At 42.6% G+C, this 14628-nt stretch overlaps 2 pseudogenes; one reads left to right on the top strand and one right to left on the bottom strand.

Annotated features, from left to right (window-relative positions):
- Positions 1–2290: 2290 nt before the first annotated feature.
- LOC118393660 (ARL14 effector protein-like) lies at positions 2291–7920 on the top strand (annotated as a pseudogene).
- Positions 7921–8070: 150 nt separating this feature from the next.
- Positions 8071–13885, bottom strand: LOC118393658 (gonadotropin subunit beta-1-like; annotated as a pseudogene).
- Positions 13886–14628: the final 743 nt, after the last annotated feature.

The following is a 14628-nucleotide window of genomic DNA, read 5'->3' as shown; positions in this document are numbered from 1 at the left end:
CTGCCAAGCTGGAACTTCTGAAGCGGTTCCAGCGGTCTAAGGCACTGCATCTCAGCGCTTGAGGCATCACCACAGACACCCGGGTTCGATTCCAGGCTGTATCACAAACAGTGGTGAATGGGAGTCCCATAGTGCGGCGCACAATTGGCCCAGCATTTTCGTGGTTTGGCCGGTGTAGGTCGTCATTGTAAATAAGAATTGGTTCTCAACTGACTTCAAATCAAATTGTATTTGTCACATACACATGGTTAGCAGATGTTAATGCGAGTGTAGCGAAATGCTTGTGCTTCTAGTTCCGACAATGCAGTGATAACCAACAAGTAATCTAACTAACAATTCCAAAACGACTGTCTTATACACAGTGTAAGGGGATAAGGAATATGTACATAAGGATATATGAATGAGTGATGGTACAGAGCAGCATACAGTAGATGGTATCGAGTACAGTATATACATATGAGATGAGTATGTAGACAAAGTAAACAAAGTGGCATAGTTAAAGTGGCTAGTGATACATGTATTACATAAGGATGCAGTCCATGATGTAGAGTACAGTATATACATATGCATATGAGATGAATAATGTAGGGTAAGTAACATTATATAAGGTAGCATTGTTAAAAGTGGCTAGTGATATATTTACATCATTTCCCATCAATTCCCATTATTAAAGTGGCTGGAGTTGGGTCAGTGTCAATGACAGTGTGTTGGCAGCAGCCACTCAATGTTAGTGGTGGCTGTTCAACAGTCTGATGGCCTTGAGATAGAAGCTGTTTTTCAGTCTCTCGGTCCCAGCTTTGATGCACCTGTACTGACCTCGCCTTCTGGATGATAGCGGGGTGACTTGCCTAGTTAAACAAAGGTTCAAATAAATAAAAGTATTGGGGCTTCCCTATATACTGAGGATGGAGCTATTTGGAAGAGGGGAAGGAATATCTCTCATGTGACCAAATCTATTCAACAAGCTATAATGTATGTTGAAAGATGGTTCAGTTTTAAAATGTCAGCGGTGAAATCTTGCTGTATGTTCTTCTCAAAGAAGAAAGTTGCTGATAATATGCCGTTGTTTCTGTATGGACAGCTTATGGGGAGGCTTTTTAAGTACAAATATTTAGGTCTATGGTTCAATGAGCGATATACATGGGAAGAGCATGTCATAAATTTTGAAACAAAGTGTAAGAAGGTGGTGGATCTTATGCGTTCGGTGTATGGTTATGAGTAGGATGCAAACAATCGTTGATGGATATTTAATAGAGCTCTGATCAGGACGACAATTGATTACTGGTGTATAGTTTATGAAACAGCGGCGAAAACTTGGCTTCAGAGGCTGGACAGAATCCAGTACATAGTTTTATATATGTTTTTAAGGATACGTAATGGTGCATTTTAAATCAATATCCTTATGTTTCTTACTTCTGGGGGCAGGTGAGATGCCTTTGGAAAAACAGCGGAAAAAATATTTATTAGCTTATTGGGTTAGGCTGTGAGGTTGACCATCCCACTGCTACTGTTCTAGATGACTGTTGGGAATATACTAATAGACAATGCCAAATCAAATCAAATTTTATTTGTCACATACACATGGTTAGCAGATGTTAATGTGAGTGTAGCGAAATGCTTGTGCTTCCAGTTCCGACAATGCAGTAATAACCAACAAGTAATCGAGCTAACAATTACAAAACTACTACCTTATAGACACAAGTGTAAGGGGATAAAGAATATGTACATAAAGATATATGAATGAGTGATGGTACAGAGCGGCATAGGCAAGATACAGTAGATGGTATTAAGTGCAGTATATACATATGAGATGAGTATGTAAACAAAGTGGCATAGTTAAAGTGGCTAGTGATACATGTATTACATAAAGATGCAGTAGATGATATAGAGTACAGTATATACATATGAGATGAATAATGTAGGGTATGTAAACATTAGATTAGGTAGCATTGTTTAAAGTGTCTAGTGATATATTTTACATCAATTCCCATTATTAAAGTGGCTGGAGTTGAGTCAGTGTGTTGGCAGCAGCCACTCAATGTTAGTGGTGGCTGTTCAACAGTCTGATGGCCTTGAGATAGAAGCTGTTTTTCAGTCTCTCGGTCCCAGCTTTGATGCACCTGTACTGACCTCGCCTTCTGGATGATATCGGGGTGAACAGGCAGTGGCTCGGGTGGTTGTTGTCCTTGATGATCTTTATGGCCTTCCTGTGACATCGGGTGGTGTAGGTGTCCTGGTCGTTGTTGGTAATCAAGCCTACCACTGTTGTGTCGTCCGCAAACTTGATGATTAAGTTGGAGGCGTGAGTGGCCACGCAGTCGTGGGTGAACAGGGAGTACAGGAGAGGGCTCAGAACGCACCCTTGTGGGGCCCCAGTGTTGAGGATCAGCGGGGTGGAAATGTTGTTGCCTACCCTCACCACCTGGGTGGGGGCGGCCCGTCAGGAAGTCCAGTACCTAGTTGCACAGGGTGGGGTCGAGACCCAGGGTCTCGAGCTTGGAGGGCACTATGGTTTTAAATGCCGAGCTGTAGTCGATGAACAGCATTCTCACATAGGTATTCCTCTTGTCCAGATGGGTTAGGGCAGTGTGCAGTGTGGTTGAGATTGCATCGTCTGTGGACCTATTTGGGCGGTAAGCAAATTGGAGTGGGTCTAGGGTGTCAGGTAGGGTGGAGGTGATATGGTCCTTGACTAGTCTCTCAAAGCACTTCATGATGACGGAAGTGAGTGCTACGGGGCGGTAGTCGTTTAGCTCAGTTACCTTAGCTTTCTTGGGAACAGGAACAATGGTGGCCCTCTTGAAGCATGTGGGAACAACAGACTGGGATAGGGATTGATTGAATATGTCCGTAAACACACCAGCCAGCTGGTCTGCGCATGCTCTGAGGGCGCGGCTGGGGATGCCGTCTGGGCCTGAAGCCTTGCGAGGGTTGACACGTTTAAATGTTTTACTCACATCGGCTGCAGTGAAGGAGAGTCCTCATGTTTTAGTTGCGGGCCGTGTCAGTGGCACTGTATTGTCCTCAAAGCGGGCAAAAAGGTTATTTAGTCTGCCTGGGAGCAAGACATCCTGGTCCGTGACTGGGCTGGTTTTCTTTTTGTAATCCGTGATTGACTGTAGATCCTGCCACATACCTCTTGTGTCTGAGCCGTTGAATTGAGATTCTACTTTGTCTCTATACTGACGCTTAGCTTGTTTGATTGCCTTGCGGAGGGAATAGTTACACTGTTTGTATTCGGTCATGTTTCCGGTCCCCTTGCTCTGATTAAAAGCAATGGTTCGGGCTTTCAGTTTCACGCAAATGCTGCCATCAATCCACGGTTTCTGGTTTGGGAATGTTTTAATCGTTGCTATGGGAACGACATCTTCAACGCACGTTCTAATGAACTCGCTCACCGAATCAGTGTATTCGTCAATGTTGTTGTCTGACACAATACGAAACATATCCCAGTCAACGTGATGGAAGCAGTCTTGGAGTGTGGAATCAGATTGGTCGGACCAGCGTTGAACAGACCTCAGCGCGGGAGCTTCTTGTTTTAGTTTCTGTCTGTAGGCAGGGATCAACAAAATGGAGTCGTGGTCAGCTTTTCCGAAAGGAGGGCGGGACAGGGCCTTATATGCGTTGCAGAAGTTAGAATAGCAGTGATCCAAGATTTTTCCAGCCCTGGTTGCGCAATCAATATGCTGATAAAATTTAGGGAGTCTTGTTTTCAGATTAGCCTTGTTAAAATCCCCAGCTACAATGAATGCAGCCTCCGGATAAATGGATTCCTGTTTGCAAAGAGTCAAATAAAGTTTGTTCAGAGCCATCGATGTGTCTGCTTGGGAGGGAATATATACGGCAGTGGTTTTGGTTGGACAGTTGGAAATGCTTGCTGATGAGAGTGGTTTGAGGTTGGCCCTTCTGTGGTGATAGAGAATGTTCCTCCATGGTTACTCCCAGATCCTGTTGTTGATCCAACCTTGGTAGAGAAAAGGAAAGCTTCGTCAGAAGTCAATGATGTAGTGAAACTGATTGACAAGTACATTGGTAGAAGATTTTATGCATTTTTTTGCACTATTCACAGATGGATCCAAGGACCCAGATAGTGGGTCGCTCAGGAGCGGGTGTTTTCGTTCCTGAATTTGATGTGCAGATATTTTGAAGACTAATAGACAAATTGTCAGTATACTCAGTTGAACTGTTGGCGATAGTAGTTGCCCTCTAGTGGGTGGAGGACATACAACTTGTCAGAATTATGGTGGGCTTCAGATTCCCTGTCTGTATTGGATTGTTTATCATCTGGAAAATCTAATAGGAGTGGCCTACTATTGGAAGTAATAAGGTTATTGTGCAGAATTGAGAGACTGGGTGTGGTAGTGAGATTCTGCTGTGTCCCAGCCCATTCGGGTGTGGACGAGAATTCAATTGTAGACCAGTTAGCCAAAAGAGCTTTAAAACAAGATATAATTGATACTAATGTTCCACTGGTTAGAGGTGAGGCGAAATGTAAGATTAGAGCCATTTTGATAGATGTGTGGCAGAAGTGATGGGACTCTGAACCCAAGAGCTGGCATTTACAGAATATGCCCTCCAAAGAAAGGTCGGTGGACCAAGATTCATAGGTCTGATGAGGAAGGAAGAGGAGGTGTTTGCTCCATTGCGCCTAGGACATTGCACTCGTCATTACAACTGGTTGGCAAGCATGTGAATGGTTTGTCTCAGGAGTGTATGGTCATGAAATGGTGGAGCATGTGTTACATTGTTGTAAGTATGTTGAAGAGAGGGAAAGATTGAAGTGCAGGGTCATTGAGGTTGGTGGGGTTTGGAAGGAATATTGGTGATTGGGAAGGGTCTATTGGAAGTTCGTAGGGCTCTTTTTTATTTTATCAGAAGTACTGAGTTAGGTAAGAGGATTTAGACATGTGGCGCTAATGTTGTAAACCGTGATTTGACTACAGACTCCAGCACAGTAGGTGGCGGCAAACGTTTGTTTGCAGACCGTTATTATATAATAGAAGAAGAATCACATGAGTTGTGGAAGCGCGCTTCTGATAGTTTGTATTGTTACTAAATAAATTGGTATCAGACCATACGAGCAGGAGGTTCATCATGCCTGTCACTTGTGCAGTAAACGGCTGCACCAACAAGTTTATCAAAGGGTCAGAAATAAGATTTTACAGGTAAGGAGTAAAGGACTTCAAACTATCGTTAGCAAACTCTTTCTTCAAATGTTGTTGTCGTTAGTTGTTAGCCAACTAACTAGATAGTGGCTGTTGAGTCTAGTTAGCAAGCTAGCTAAATTAGGTGTGTTTATACGTGCGAGAGAGGGAATGCATGTGTCAGCTGCTCTTGCTTGTGTTAAGCAGTGTTTCTTGTCCTGTTGTTCTTAGGTTCCCCATCAGTAAACCTCAGCGTGCCAACCATTGGGTCAAAGTTTGAGGATGAAAAACTTCATCCCTTCATCCCTACACCTTCATCCCTACAACACTTGCCTCTGCTCAGAGCATTTTAACCCAGATTGTTTCCGAGACTACAATGGCAAACATTTTCTTAGGGAAGATGCAGTGCCCACCATTTTCGGTGCTGATTCATCGAAGATAATATATTACATTTACATTTAAGTCATTTAGCAGACGCTCTTATCCAGAGCGACTTACAAATTGGTGCATTCACCTTATGACATCCAGTGGAGCAGCCACTTCATAGTTGCTCCATCGAGCTTTGCCTACTGTCTTTTATTTTTTTTATTCAACTAGACTATAAGATGCATGTTAAAAAACATTGCAGCCTGAATTACGAAAAAGGGGGATAATGACCAAAGACACAAATGCGGCTAATCGCTTCGGGGCACCATCAGACTGTGAGAGGGCTAAGGCGCTGGAGAAGAGCAAGGCTGAAGAGTACCCGGGATACTGGCACGGTGTGTCTCATGTTTTCTCAGCTCGCGTACATTTCATAATTTACTTTTTTTGGTAAATCACCCCTCAATGATGTTTAAATTAATGTTAGTGTAAATCCTGTTGCTGCATATAGGGAGTTTGGGAATTTTTTCACAGTTAAGTGATGTTTTTTAGGGGCTTTTTTCACATGCACAAGAGCATACTTCCTTCCCCCTGTCATCAACATTCACTCAGTTATTATTTTTTTTTTTGCAGGGAATAGGTGATGGCAGAAGACAACGAGGAGGAGTCTCTTCAAACACTGACCGGTAAGAGTGGACACATGTTTCCAGAATCCATCACTGCATTAGTGCACTGCTCTGCTACTTTCCTCAAAGTCTGCAATGTATGCTTGTTTTCATTATTGCGTTTTAAATTGCCTTTTTTACCAGAGAGTCTAGTCAGTGAAAATTAGTGTAAGGGAGAAGGTAATCCAGCAGAAAGCAGTGTCATTCTGTAAATGGTGCAAGACTCAGAATTTAGTTACTTTCAGGAGGCAGGTCAGAGAAAACAGACAGGGCTGTCATACGTTCCATTTTTGTGTATTTGCAGACAGACTATAGGGGCAAAGTGTATGACAGCAAAGGGCGCCTGCTCTCCTGCGGCAAGGACATGTGTGACTGCCTGGACGCGGACTGCAAGGGCTGCTTCTAACCCTGCCCCGAGTGCAGCTCTCGCAGGTGTGGCGTGGAGTGCCGCTGTGACCGCAAGTGGCTCTACGAGGAGGTTGAGGCGGGGGCGAGATCATCCGCAACAAGTACGCTGGCTAGTCTCCCCCACACTTAGACCTTCAACTATGACTGTTGTTGAGATCAATAAAATATGTTTTTTTTTCTTCTGTAGAGCGAGAATAAGAAATGGTCTTAAGTTGCCAAAAGAGAAACTTGATTTGATTATGTATCAAGAGTAAATGAATAAGAAATAATACTCCCACAATGGTTTCAACCAGGTGTTATAGACACTGCATATGTAGTTTAATTCCTGTACAGAGGTTCAATTCAAGAAAGTAATATATAATAATAATATATGCCATTTAGCAGACGCTTTTATCCAAAGCGACTTACAGTCATGTGTGCATACATTCTACGTATGGGTGGTCCCGGGAATCGAACCCACTACCCTGGCGTTACAAGCGCCATGCTCTACCAACTGAGCTACAGAAGGACCACGACCAAAGTGTATGCACATATACTTCACCGGTGCCTCGCTACGAGAACTCATGCAAGGGGGAAAAAAGGTATATGACAGAGATTTGTTTTGACCTTTTTTGAAAGTATGCATGCGTGAGGAATTTTCTATGTTTTTTTTTTCTGACATGCTGCATTATGGTTTTTGCAATTTTCCACTTGTTTTGATTAGTGATTTACATATTTGTTTTGTGCCCACAGCTGTCAATTACATTGGTCTTAAATCATTATTAAAAATGTGAGTGTCCAGAATCCAACCCTTGTGGTCAGGCCTACAAAATGTTTAAACTAATTATCGGTGATGTGACTGGTGGCTTCTTCGGTATTGTATGTGTGGTTTTGCATCAATTTCCTTCAAATGTCCCCAAGGTGTTAAGCGGCTAAAACTAGTGTGCTGCTTTACCACAGATGAGCTCCAACAAAGGGTGTTTTGTGCAATTTCACAATTATTTTCTGTGACATATTAGGTCTATTTATGATAAATGACCCATAGTCACAGTGGTATAAAAATACTGGGAAGTACTACTTAAGTTTTCTTTTGTTCTGTACTTTACTATATCTTGACTACTTTTACTTCACTACATTGCTAAATAAAATAATGTACTTTTTACTCTACATTTTCATTGACACCCAAAAGTACTTGTTACTTTTGTGTAACAGGAAAGAAAATGGTCTAATTCACATTTATCAAGAGAACATCCCCTACTGCCTCTATGGCGGACACACTAAGCACATGCTTCATTTGTAAATGATATCTTAGTGTTGGACTGTGCCCCTGGGTATCAATAAATAAAGAACACGTGGCTCTGGTTTGTTTAATATAATTGTATTATTTAAACTGTTACTTGATACTTAAGTGTATTGTAGCAATTACATTTACTTTTGATACTTGAGTAATTTTGAAAGCAAATACTTTGACTAAAGTGTTTTATTCTGTGAGCACATCAATGATGACAACAGTATCATAAAATAGTCCGACTGTTGCTTTACATAGGATGTTGGAGCAGCCACAGTTCAACTCTATACAGTATTACGCTTCTAGTGGGTTAACTACACAGCTGGGTGTTGCCATGCTTATGCGATCATAGTTGAAGTTGTCTGTCTTGCATTTGATGCAGTCGGCTTTTGGCAACAGGTATGATGTAGGGGATGGCCCCAGATGGACAGCCTTTCAGGTCGACCTCGTAGGACCACTCCTTGAAGTTACACACCCCCTGGTAGCGTGGCAAACATTTGCTCTGATAGTTCAGATCCTGTCAATGACCGCATTCATACCAGTAAGTTGAAACACTGGCCTGGTCCCAGATCTGTTGTGTTGTATAGTCAACTAATGGCATGGCAATAACCATAGGACTTGGCAAGACAGCTCAAACCGGTCTGCAATTCGGTTAATGAAAACAATTTTTTTTATTGCATGATTCATTGTGCTACTCTTCTGCTGCTATTGTGAGCTACACAGAACACAAATATAAACGCAACTTGTAAAGTGTTGGTTTCATGAGCTGAAATAAAAAAATCCAGAAATGTTCCATTACACAAAAATCTTATTTCACTCTAATTTTAAGCACACTTTTTTTTTGCATCCCTGTTAGTAAGCATTCCTCCTTTGCCAAGATAAATCCATGTGGCATATCAAGAAGCTGATTAAATAGCATGATCATTACACAGGTCCACCTTGTGTTAGGGGGCATTAAGGCCACTTTAAAATATGCAGTTTTGTCAATACAATGCCATAGATGTCTCAAGTTCTGAAGGAGTGTGCAATTGGCATGCTGACTGCAGGATTGTTGCCAGAGAACTGAATGTTAATTTCTCTACCATAAGCCGTCTCCATCGTTTTAGAGAATTTGGCAGTATGTCTAACCGGCCTCACAACAGCAGACCATGTGTAACCATGCCAGCTCAGGATCTCCACATCCTGCTTCTTCACCTGCAGGATCATCTGTGGGGGTGGAAGGCAAAGGAGTATTTCAAATCTAATTTTACTGATAAAATACACGTGTTTAGCAGGTGTTATTGCGGGTGTAGTGAAATGCTTGTGCTCCTAGCTCCGACAGTGCAGTAATATCTAACAAGTGATATGTAACAGTTTCACAACAAACAGTTGAAGTTGGAAGTTCACATACATTTAGGTTGGAGTTATTAAAACTAGTTTTTCAAACACTCCACAAATTTCTTATAAACAAACAATATTTTTGGCAAGTCAGGACATCTACGTTGTGCATGACACAAGTAATTTTTCCAACAATTGTTTACAGATTATTTTATTTATAATTCACTGTATCGCAATTCTAGTGGGTCAGAAATTAGCATACACTAAGTTGACTATGCCTTTTAAACAGCTTGGAAAATTCCAGAAAATTATGTCATGGCTTTAGAAGCTTCTGATAGGCTAATTGACATAATTTGAGTCAATTGGAGGTGTACCTACGGATGTATTTCAAGGCCTACCTTCGAACTCAGTGCCTCGTTGCTTGACATGGGAAAATCAAAAGAAATCAGCCAAGACCTCTGAAAAAAAAGGTATGAGGTAGGACAATTATGTGGATATATTGAATCAACCTCAAAACATCAGTCAGGAAGTTAAAGCTTGGTCGCAAATGGGTCTTCCAAATGGACAATGACCCCAAGCATACTTCTAAAGTTGTGGCAAAATGGCTTAAGGACAACAAGGTCAATGTATTGGAGTAGCCATCACAAAGCCCTGACCTCAATCCTATTGAACATTTGTGGACAGAACAGAAAAAACATGTACGAGCAAGGAGGCCTTACAAACCTGACTCCGTTACATCAGGAATGGGCCAAAATCCACCCAACTTATTGTGGGAAGCTTGTGGAAGGGCTACCTGAAACGTTTGACCCAAGATAAACAATATAAAGGCAATACTACCAAATACTAATTGAGTGTATGTAAACTTCTGACCCACTTGGAATGTGATGAAAGAAATAAAAGCTGAAATAAATCATTCTCTCTACTATTATTCTGCCATTTCACATTCTTAAAATTATGTGGTAATCCTAACTGACCTAAAACAGAGAATTTTTAATAGTATTAAATGTCAAGAATTGTGAGAAACTGAGTTCAAATGTATTTGGCTAAGGTGTATGTAAACTTCTGACTTCAACTGTATACCCAAAATACACGTACATCTAATTAAGGAATGGATTAAGAATATACATCTGTCAGAGCGGCATTGGACTAAGACACAGTGGCATAGTATAGAGTACAGTATATATACATATTAGATGGGTGATGCAATATTCCAAAACAATGAAAGTGACTAAGATACCGTGGAATAGTATAGAGTACAGTTTACACATATGAGATGAGAAATGCAAGATACAGAGACACTATTAAAGTGGCTAGTGTTTAATTTCCTTAATTTCCATTGAATCCTAATATATGTCTATAGGTAGCCGGTAGTGATTGCTGTTTAGCAGTCTGATGGCCTTGAGATCTAAGCTGTTTTTCAGTTTCTCGGTTCCAGCTTTGATGCACCTGTACTGACCTCGCCTTCTGGCTCGGGTGGTTGATGTCCATGATGATCTTTTTGGCCTTTCAAAAAGTGTGTGTTGTAGATGTCCAGGAGGGCGGGAATTTTGCCCCTGGTAGTGCGTTAGGCACCCTCTGGAGAGATTTGCGGTTGTGGGCGGTGCAGTTGCCGTACCAGGCTGTGGTACAGCCCGAGAGGATCCCCTCAATTGTGCATCTGTAAAAGTTTGTGAGGGTTTTAGGTGTTAAGCCACATTTCTTTAGCCTGCTGAGGTTAAAGAGGCACTGTTGCGCCTTCTTCAACACACTGTCTGTGTGGGTGGACCATTTCAGTTTGTCAGTGATGTGTACGCTAAGGAACTTGAAGCTTTCCACCTTCTCCACGGCAGTCCCATCGATGTGGATGGGGGATGCTCCCTCTGAGGTTTCCTGAAGTCCACTATAATCTCCTTAATTATGTTTATGTTGAGTGAGAGGTTATTTTCCTGGCACCACACTCCCAGAGCCCTTACCTCCTCCCTGTAAGCTGTCTCATCGTTGTTGGTAATCAAGCCTACTACTGTTGTGTCGTCTGCACACTTGATGATTGAGTTGGCGTGCTTGGCCACGCAGTCATGGGTGAACAGGGAGTACAGGAGGGGGCTGAGCATGCACCCTTGTGGAGCCCCAGTGTCGAGGATCAACAAAGTGGAGGTGTTGTTTCCTACCTTCAACACCTGGGGGTGACCCATCAGGAAGTCCAGGACCCAGTTGCACAGGGCGGGGTTCAGGCCCAGGGCCTCGACCTTGATTATGAGCTTGGAGGGTACTATGGGGTTGAATTCTGAGCTATAGTCAATGAACAGAATTCTTACATAGGTATGCCTCTTGTCCAGATGGGACAGGGCAGTGTGGTGGTGATTTGCCTCGTCTGTGGATCTTTTTGGGCGGTAAGTAAACTGAAGAGGGTCTAGGGTGGCAGGTAAGGTGGAGGTGATATGATACTTAAATAGTATCTCAAAGCACTTCATGATGACAGAGGTGAGTGATATGTCATTTAGTTAAATTACCTTTGCTTTCTTAGCCACCATTGTCCCTATCTCGTAGCATGTGGGGACAACAGACTGGTATAGGGATAGATTCTGATACCATCTGGGCTGTCAGCCATGTGAGGGTTAACACTCTTTAATGTCTTACACGGAACCCAAACCTGCTGCGCGAGTGCGCCATTGTGCATAAATGTATTTTGTTCCCCCACTACCAAACGCGATCACGACACGCAGGTTAAAATATCAAAACAAACTCTGAACCAATTATATTAATTTAGGGACAGGTCGAAAAGCATTAAACATTTATGGCATTTAGCTAGCTAGCTGGCACTTGCTAGCTAATTTGTCCTATTTAGCTAGCTTGCTGTTGCTAGCTGATCCTGGGATACAAGCATTTTTTTTTTTATTTACCTTTATTTAACCAGGCAAGTCAGTTAAGAACATATTCTTATTTTCAATTACGGCCTGGGAACAGTGGGTTAACTGCCTGTTCAGGGGCAGAACGACAGATTTGTACCTTGTCAGCTCGGGGGTTTGAACTCGCAACCTTCCGGTTACTAGTCCAACGCTACGCTGCCGCCCCAATTGAGTTGTTATTTTACCTGAAATGCACAAGGTCCTCTACTCGGCCAATTAATCCACACATAAAACGGTCAACCGAATCGTTTCTAGTCATTTCTCTTCCTTCCAGGCTTTTTCTTCTATTTATATTGCGATTGGCAACTTTCATAAATTAGGTGCATTACCACCACTGACCTCGTTCGTCTTTCAGTCACCCACGTGGGTATAACCAATGAGGAGATGGGACGTGGGTACCTCCTTCTACAAACCAATGAGATGGGAGAGGCAGGATTTGTAGCGCGATCTGTGTCAGAAATAATACTGACTTCTATTTTAGCCCTTGGCATTGCAGACGCTCGTTGGCGCAATAACTGAATACATTTACATTTACATTTAAGTCATTTAGCAGACGCTCTTATCCAGAGCGACTTACAAATTGGTGCATTCACCTTAAGACATCCAGTGGAACAGCCACTTTACAATAGTGCATCAGTTTTGTGCGAATGCTCCCATCTATCCACGGATTTTGTTTTGGTTGGGGTAGGATTTAATAGTCACAGTGGGTACAACATCTCCTATGCACTTCCAACTCATTCTCGACATTATTTTCTGAAGCCACTGAAGCACTTCCTGATAAACCAGCGTTGAGTAGTCATCATCACAGGTGCTTCCTGTTTGAGTTTCTGCCTATAGAAGGGTAGGAACAAGATGGAATCATGGTCCGATTTGCCAAATGGAGGGTGGGGGCCTTATGTGCATTCTGGAAAGGTAGTATAGAGGGTTTTTTACAGCAATCAAAATGTTGGTAGAATTTCAGGAGCCTTTTCCTCAAATGTGCTTTGTTAAAATCTCCAGCCAGTGAAGATCTTAGAGGGCCATCCTTGGGGGATGTAGACCACATGGCTATTATTGACAAAAATGATCTCAGGGGAGATGAAGCATTTCACAGTCACACCATAAGTATTCTCCCGGAGAGATGGGGGAACATTGGTTATCAGTCGGAACATAAGTCATTAATCCTCGCCTTGAGCTAAATCTTTTAAGGGGGGTGAGAAGGATTACTTTATCCTATCCTAGGTATTCCTTAAAGAGGTGGGGTTTCAGGTGTCTCCGGAAGGTGGTGATTGACTCCGCTGTCTAAATTTATTTTGCAACACTCGCGTATTCATCGCGAGCAGTGTCGCCATCCTGTAACTCACGTCGGCCGCAGAGAAGGAGAGCCCACAGTCCTTGGTAGCGGGCCGCATCGGTGGCGCTGTATTATCCTCAAAGCGAGCAAAGGTGTTCAGCCTGTCCAGAAGCAAGACGTTGGTGTCCGCGACATGGCTGGTTTTCCTTTTAAAAAACAATTGTAACCTTCTTTGATAAACAACAGTGTTGTGTTCATTAGGGCACTCAACAGAGATCTTTTTGTATCAGAAAATAAAAATATGTCCAGGTAGGCCCTCCCTGTTTCAGTCAGTCTTGTCCAGTTTGGTACCTAATAAACACACAACCCTAAATAAGTACTGTCTATCCCTATTTCGCTACAGTTGTTTCGCACAGGCCGGCGCAGATGGTGACGGTGATGCATCCGTGACTCATGTTGTTTAGTCGGCTGCCACATCTGCAGTCTGTCCCCGCCCTCACTGGTGTCATCCACAGTGTTGCCATGATGGCCAGCTGCAGCTTCCTTACGTGGGTGCAGTACATAATGCTTCCACAATGTGGTTGGTTCAGAGTTCGTTTTGATATTTCAACCTGCATGTCCTGATCGCATCTGGCGTGGGTGGACAAAATCAACATGCATGCAATGGTGCATGCGGATGTGCCCAAGCGGTCTGGTCAGCATGTTAGGTCACACTTTAAACAACGTTTATCTTATAAGGCCTTCAGACTCCCTTTATAAGGGCACCCCAAATCATTAAGTAAATGTCATCCTATATGAAGGGTGGCATATAGGGTTATGTGTGCCACATTTGCCAAAGCACCAGACAAAAGTATTTCACCTGTTGTATCACTTCTATTTTAACCTGAATATGATTATGGACATAGTGGCAGGTTTCCTAAATGAGCTTTTCTCAGACCACATAACATTCCCTCTTGGTCTCCCAAATGGACATCTAAAATGATGGCCTCTATCTACCATTTCAATCAATGACTCACAGCCGCTCAGAGGACATTGCTGTGGCTCTGTTAAAGATGTTTGTCAGAGATAATGCCGTCAAAATCGGAGATATTCAGATGCGCAAAGAGAGATTCTAATCAAATCACACGAAGAATACAGACAAAGTCAGATGAGTCATTTTCTGTTTGGTCATGAGCCAAAACCAATAGTAGGTTTGGGAGGACAAAGATAGTATACCGTTGGAAGCTACTTCACTCATTAAGAGAATAGATTATTCTACATCAACATAGCCCTCTTAGATGTTTGTGGCCAGGATGAAAGGTGCAAA

The sequence above is a fragment of the Oncorhynchus keta genome, chromosome 14 (assembly GCF_023373465.1).
Source record: "Oncorhynchus keta strain PuntledgeMale-10-30-2019 chromosome 14, Oket_V2, whole genome shotgun sequence".
Lineage (NCBI taxonomy): Eukaryota > Metazoa > Chordata > Actinopteri > Salmoniformes > Salmonidae > Oncorhynchus > Oncorhynchus keta.
The sequence above is the reverse complement of the archived record's forward strand: the minus strand, read 5'-3'. Positions and strand labels throughout refer to the sequence as shown.